Below are 7,719 nucleotides of genomic sequence, written 5' to 3'. Positions count from 1 at the left end.
CAGTGATTGTGATACATGCTGACAATACATTCTTTATATAAAAGTTGTCTAAACATCAGTCCAATAATGTTTTTTTCTGTTAACACGAACCCCACCAAAAACTGGGGGTGAACATTGTACGGCCTGTGCAAAGCAGATGAAAGAGGCCTAGGACATCAGATAAAAAAAAATGAACAAAATGACTTTAAAACATCAAGGAACAATTTAAGAACGCTCACAGGTGAAGTAACCTATTTAAAAGCTAATTACAATTAAAAAATATATCATTTATCGTAGACCAAAATATCTATCAGTTAACACCCTATGGATTAAGCGAAAAAACGTCATGAGAAAACACATGACCTTGTGTAATACCAACATATTAGTATCCACAGAATATTTGCATATCAATGTTAAGGAATACATATTTGGTTATGTTTAAATAGAGGGCAAACTAAACCAAAGGGATATTTAAACTCATAAGTTGAAAACGAACCTGCAATTACACTGCAGAAAACAAACTACGACTGCAGAAAAACAACACAATAACTACACAACATAGAAAAAAATAGACCGAGCAACAACAAACTACTGTTGACAAATGTTATATATTATATTGGCTTGTTAACAAAATTTGGAAAAACCACGAAAATAGATTTCTACGAACATGCAAGTTCTCCTTAATCCACGAAAATTAGTACCCACGAAAATAAATGAACCTACAGTATTAATATTTAAATCAATCAATGTAAGTAGCGATAAAACAACCTTATAACCTAAAAATTAGTTCACAGGATCACTCACTTTACATGAATCGTATCGAAATCCTCTAGGTCTTTAAACAACCTAACCGTAATAACGATGAGTAAATGCAGTTGAGGACTATGCAAGAAAATTGATAAAGCGCGAACGAAACGAACCAGAACTGGAGACTTTGTCTGAATAAATCAAAGCTATTCGATCATGCATTCAGAAGCGCATTCCGAAACTATGATGTACTTTGAGCACAAGTGTTACGAACCTTTTCAAGAATTGGTACATTGTAGATGCTTTATCCTCTTTGCATGGCAAATATATTAGTGTTCCAGCAGATAAAGCCTCCAATAGTATTGTCTTCATATGTAAAAACCATTATTTGCAATGTCTCACAACAGAGCTTGGAATAAATAGAACAACTGGTAATCCTACATATTCTTTAATATCATTTACCAAGGAAGAAATTCTTCAAAATCACAAATCTGTCCTTCTTTCTTTTAGTATCAACACAAAACTTCACAAAACTCCATATAAAGAACGATACATAGCTGGGTCATCAAAATGTTCGACTAAATATCTTTCTAAAGTGTTGCATTTTGACTACTATTCTTTCTACAGTTGGGCTTCAAAATATTGTGATGAGATATATTATTCCAGTGGTGTTAATCAGATGTGGATTTTCAAAAATTCGAAAGATCTTCTCCTTAATCTTAGATCACAATCTTTGCAATTTTGCAACAACATAAAGACTTTTGATTTTTCTACGCTTTACACTACAATTCCCCATGCTCAGTTGAAAGAACGAATTCACCATCTCATTAAACAGAGCTTTTTTTCTGTAAAAATGGAAATCGTTGATACACATTTCTTGTTTTTGGTTACAATAATTCATATTTTGTGAGGAACCACACTGAATTTACAAGACTTTTTGATTGACACTATATTTTTGTTGAGTTTTTAGGATTGATATTTCAACAGACAGTCGGTATTCCAATAGGAACTATTGTGCACCCCTACTGGTGGATTTTTTGTTGTACTCGTATGACGCAAAATTCATTCAGAACCTTCTAAAAGGCAAAAAGAAAATGCACTTTGCGAAATTCTTTAATCTTACTTTCAGATATATTGATGTCCTATCATTGCATAACCCATATTTCAGCCAATATTTCCATCTCATATATCCCAGTGAACTTGGAATTAAGGACACTACTGATACTATAAGGACTGTTTTATACCTTTATATTTTCCTTATTATTGACACAGATGGACGACCTTACACGAACACCTATGATAAACGGGACGATTTAAACTTCCCAGTTATCAATTTCCAATTTCTCAGCAGTAACATACCCTCTGCCCCTTCGTATGGTTTTTACATATCTCAGTTGATAAGTTATTCTCGTGCATGTTCACAATGTACTCACTTCATATACAGGAGTGTGCTCCTCACGCAGAAACTGCTCCAACAAAGTTATGAAGAGGACAGATTAAAAATGATATTCCGAAAATTTTATGGACAACATCACGAATTGGTTGATCCATATGATGTGTCTTTGTCCAAACGTATTGTTATGCGTTTACTTTTCTAAATTGGTTTGAGGTACAGGGGGAGGGTTGAGATCTCACAAACATGTTTAACCCTGCCGCATTTTTGCGCCTGTCCCAAGTCAGGAGCCTCTGGCCTTTGTTAGTCTTGTATTATTTTAGTTTTAGTTTCTTGTGTATAATTTGGAAATTAGTATGGCGTTCATTATCACTGAACTAGTATATATTTGTTTAGGGGCAAGCCGAAGGACGCCTCCGGGTGCGGGAATTTATCGCTACATTGAAGACTTGTTGGTGACCTTCTGCTGTTTTTTTTTTTTTTTTTTTTTATTTGGTCGGGTTGTTGTCTCTTTGACACATTCCCCATTTCCATCCTCATTTTAACTAAGACATTTCTACCACGTCTTAGATTGTTGTGTGCCATTACGTCGTCTGATCTTTTAAGTACCGAACGTGACTTATTTCCGATGGTGACTGTTTTGCTGAGTATGAATTCGCATTGCTATAAGACGTGTCATAGTATTTTGCTATCCAAAATTCATGTTAATAGTTTTGATGTTATATTTGTTATTCTCATCGAATATGGTCAAATGTCTTATTGTTTGTAGTTGTAAATCTTTGTTTTTCTGTTCAGTTCGTGTGTTAGGGTAAAGATAACTAATCACCCAGTTCATTTATAAGATTTTAGTTTGGGTCAACTAAATCTACACGATGTACTTGGATTACAATTGGATTTAGAAGATTACCGACATAGCTAGATAGTACAATTAATTATAGAATTACTACTATAATTTTATATTACTAAGTATTGTAATTTTGATTGTTAATAATGCATTTAAATATCAGTATTACAAACCTAATCTTGAACTCTATCCTATTTTCTGCATTAAACGCTTACAAGCAATTTTTGGGAGGTGATACTAATTGGTTAATGCCACCTCCATCGCTTGTTGCCATGACAATAAACAAGAGCATGAAGGACAAGGCCAATTGCATGTTGGTTATTCTTGAATGGAAATGCTCCTTATTTTTATATAATGACGGCGGATTTAGAGATTGTGTACAAGAGTTTATTTATTTGCCTAGAGACAACATTATAGTAAGGAGTACCGGAAAGATGGGATATTCGGTAAACATTTTGTAGATTTGAAAGATTGCTTTAGTCATTTTTATTTTTGTTTTTGCGTTTTTTAGGTTAAAAACTGAGACATAACGTTGAGAGCAGTTTTGTTGGAGAAAACAATGTGTTGAGATCTCTTGCAGGACAGATGGATTTGTATTTAGTTGATTCGAAAAGTAAAATACACCAAAATAGAACTTTACCGGCTTTAACCGTTAGTAGTAATTTATTAGTGAACATGATTTATTTGATTGAACAGTTGAATCTGTAAATGTAGTGTTGTATTTTTTTTATTTCTTCAGCAATAAAATTGAGAATGGAAATTGGGAATGTGTCAAAGAGACAAAAACCCGACCATAGAGAATAGACCATAGACAGTTGTTGAAGTATATTACAGTCTGCAATTTATTCTATAAAATGGGCTCACATCTTAAACGGTTACAATTGTTTTCCATTCAGTCCTTTCTTTGAGTTCTATAGTCTTGTGAGCGATCTTCAATTGTAAAATTTTTGTCCATCTGATGAGTTAAGCCTTTTTCAACTGATTTTTATAGTTTGTTCTTATGTTGTACTGTTATACCACTGTCCCAGGTTAGGGGGAGGGTTGGGATCCCGCTAACATGTTAAACCCCGCCACATTAATTATGTATGTGCCTGTCCCAAGTCATGAGCCTGTAATTCAGTGGTTGTCGTTTGTTTATGTGTTACATATTTGTTTTTCGTTCATTTTTTTATATAAATAAGGCCATTTGTTTTCTCGTTTGAATTGTTTTACATTGTCTTATCGGGGCCTTTTATAGCTGACTCTGCGGTATGGGCTTTGCTTATTGTTGAAGGTCGTACGGTGACCTATAGTTGTTGATGTCTGTGTCATTTTGGTCATTTGTGGACAGGTGTCTCATTGGCAATCATACCACATCTTCTTTTTTATATTGAGATATTTTTGTTATATATTAGTATAGTGTGTATTTATAATTTCCCGCGTTTCGAAGTATAAAAGAAAAGTATTGCACTAACGGATCTTTCATATATATGTATGGACAAGTGATATCAACTGAGGTATCACGTGAGTGGTAATTTTATCGCGGGTTGATTTCTCAATTAGACCATTCTTTCGCTACATTCCAGCTAGTCAAGTTTTGATATAATGTTGACTCATTGTTGTTTGATTTTGGTATTATATATTGGTGTGTTGTTTACCTGCATACATCGTATTTTATTTATGTAAACATAAGCCAATTTTCAGTACTGTCCAATGTACACCTCCCGAGACGATCTTCTGAGCATTAGGGTTTGGACACAGGTTTCCATATCGACTGCGGTAATTTGGTTGTCTGTTTTTCCTGGCAGGCAGATTCGTTAATGACAGAGTAAATTTCATGAATTCGTATTGGAAGTTAGAATATTGTTTGTATATATATATGTGGAAGGGTGAAATTTCAATGGTTTGTATGTATATAGTTTTAACTTTCAGAATTGTATTTTGATCTATATGATATACACCTATCCATTCTCCTGCCAATCATCAGTTAATTGACCAATCACATGTGGTCAATTTACCACATGTGTAAACATTTGATAGCAGCACGTGTTGTTGGACATAACCTCGGTCAAGCTTTCTTATCTGAACAGTTAATTTGATAGAATTTTTTGAAATTTTCGCAATTAAATCATTAATAATATTGTTTTAGGGAAAGTTGTCAAAGTAAGAGGGTAGAGGAATGTGAAGTTGTCAATTTCCAACCAAAAAAAGGTTATTTTAATGAATGAAACTAATTGATAAATTAATTAAAAAGGAATAAGATGGCAGTGCTTATTGATTTTAAAATATTGTTTACATGCTAAAAGTATTTTAAACCAAAAAAATGATGAAACACAAGATTTCGATTGGTTTACAAATTGAATTAGTATTCAAATTGATATTTTTTTCATTCATTTAAGAATTTATTATACTATAAAACATCCAAGTTAGAATGTGTTATTTCTTGAAATTACATTATATATACATGTATCATAATGTAAAAAGATGGTTTAAATTCCCCAATAATTCTAAACTTGAAAAATAACAATAAAAAGATATATTTCAATAGATGCTTCATAAGAAAAATAAAGTGTAACTTTGATACGACTTGGTCTTCTGTGGGAATATTTACTGATTAAACGGGATTACTATATATTTTATAAAAAGAAAAACAAAGTAGTGAGAAGTTTTGGATATATTTTATTTTCTTAATTTGAAATTAAAAAGGTACAATGTGCAAATATTTCTATCTTAAAAGGATAAGAGTCTATATGAATTTGAAGCCAAGACGAACTTCAATGACCAAATATACATCATTTGAACATGTAAGCAAAAAATAAATTAAATTTCTTTTGTTCTTTATTTTTTACTTAGTGATAGGAATTTTAATTATCAGTATAAGTTATCTATCATCATATAAAAGAAGAAAATTGGTTAAATATTATTCAATAAACAAATAATAGGTACTGGAGCAATGATGCTTGTTTAACAAGTTGACCGACTGCTGTGTTTGTCTACATAGTAAACACACTTACCAACATTCATTAGCCATGCTTAATTAAACGTGTAATCTATCATCATAATTTATCTTATCAATCATATCATATTCTATATCTTGTTGTGAAAACTACATTTTTGTGAATGAAAGTAATGTAGTATAGCTTCAACTTTCAATATTCTATTTGTTTCTTTTAATTTAGTTTTAATGGTCAGAATTTCTTAAATCTATCTCTCAACTCTTGAGGAGTAACTATTTTATCATATTTTAACACACAAAACATATTTATAATTATATATTGCTCTACTTTATATTTTTTATAACATTTTCTTTACTTTGTTGTTATCCAATGTTCATAATAACCGCCATTTTGTTGATTAGCTTGACATAAGATGCTGGGTTGCCATGTGTTGCTAAGGGGGGCGGGTTTATCAGTAAATAGTGGAAAGGTGTATTATGGTTTTCTTTATGATAAAATATCCATTGAAACATATTTATAGGATTTGTTTACTTATTTACAGAATAGAATCTTATATCAATAATAAAAGAATTAAGCATGCTATTTTGTTTATCGTTGTATGCTAATTAAGGTGATGACTTGAGTTCTAGTATGTAAACCCTTCAAATGCCTATTCATTGTATTGATGGTCGGTAATGGTCACTTCGTATATTCTCATTGGTCAGTTAAATCACATGCATATGTGTGGAGGGAAATCTCTTTGTTCTTTGAAAGTAATCATTTTGGTTTTACTCAGCATGAAGGCAGACATTTTGAACTTTACAAACTAATTTATATTATGATGTCCATTTGAGTCTTTATACTCAGCCACTGTGTTACTTTGTCACCATATTATTTATTTTAGGTATTTATGATTACTCAGATATATTTACTTGTCATTTAATTAATAATTCTAGTGTATTTGACATAAGTGATTGATTGACTGAAGGATAATACAGCTAAATTGATTAAATGGTTAAAAACTATAAAAAAAATAAAAAATGAAAACGTTGATAAGTTAATTTTTAAAACCATAGGATATTAATATAAACTATCTGAGCAGTATGTTTCATTAAACTAGTAAATATAAACTAAAAGTTTCATGTACAAAATTTGTAGTAGTGTAATTGTGCATTTTTGTGGCACAATAGTTATATTCCTTATTTTATATTCAGAAGTTACTATGTACTGTTAATTCCATCCCATGAGGGGATATTGTTATTGACCTTCGCATCTAAGTGTGAGGTAAGTATTCAGTTGGGTTTTAAATGTTTTGGTATCAATCCTTTCTCAATTTTATTATACTTTTGTTTGCTTATGCTTACTTTTAAGTGCTTTGCTATTGCTTAACATTAACTATTTACTTTGGTTCGTGTAGAATCTAGTTTTGCATGTAATTGTATTTTCAAGACATTATTATATAACTGAATAGTTTGTAAAATCAATAAGCTATTTAATTCAATTAGATTACATTGATATTTGGTTAGAATAACAAAATATGAGAAAGTATTAACAGCTTGTATAATTTATTTTAATTGGAAAATCATTGAGTTCTCATTGTACTCGTGCTATTATTCTTGAACCGTTGTTATAATGTTATATTTAATTACAGGGTTTTTTGTTTACAACTATTCGTTATCGTAATAAATTAGAATCCAAAACCTGAGAAGTGTTTTATTTGTGTATACTAAAGCCAAGAAAACCACTCAACTACAAATATAATATTTTTATAAAGTTAGTATGTGTATTAATGATAGATTATACTAAAATCCGGTGTCCGTCTAGTCTTGTGGGCGATCGGC

This window comes from Mytilus trossulus, chromosome 10 (assembly GCF_036588685.1).
Source record: "Mytilus trossulus isolate FHL-02 chromosome 10, PNRI_Mtr1.1.1.hap1, whole genome shotgun sequence".
NCBI lineage: Eukaryota > Metazoa > Mollusca > Bivalvia > Mytilida > Mytilidae > Mytilus > Mytilus trossulus.
This window is presented reverse-complemented; position numbering follows the sequence as displayed.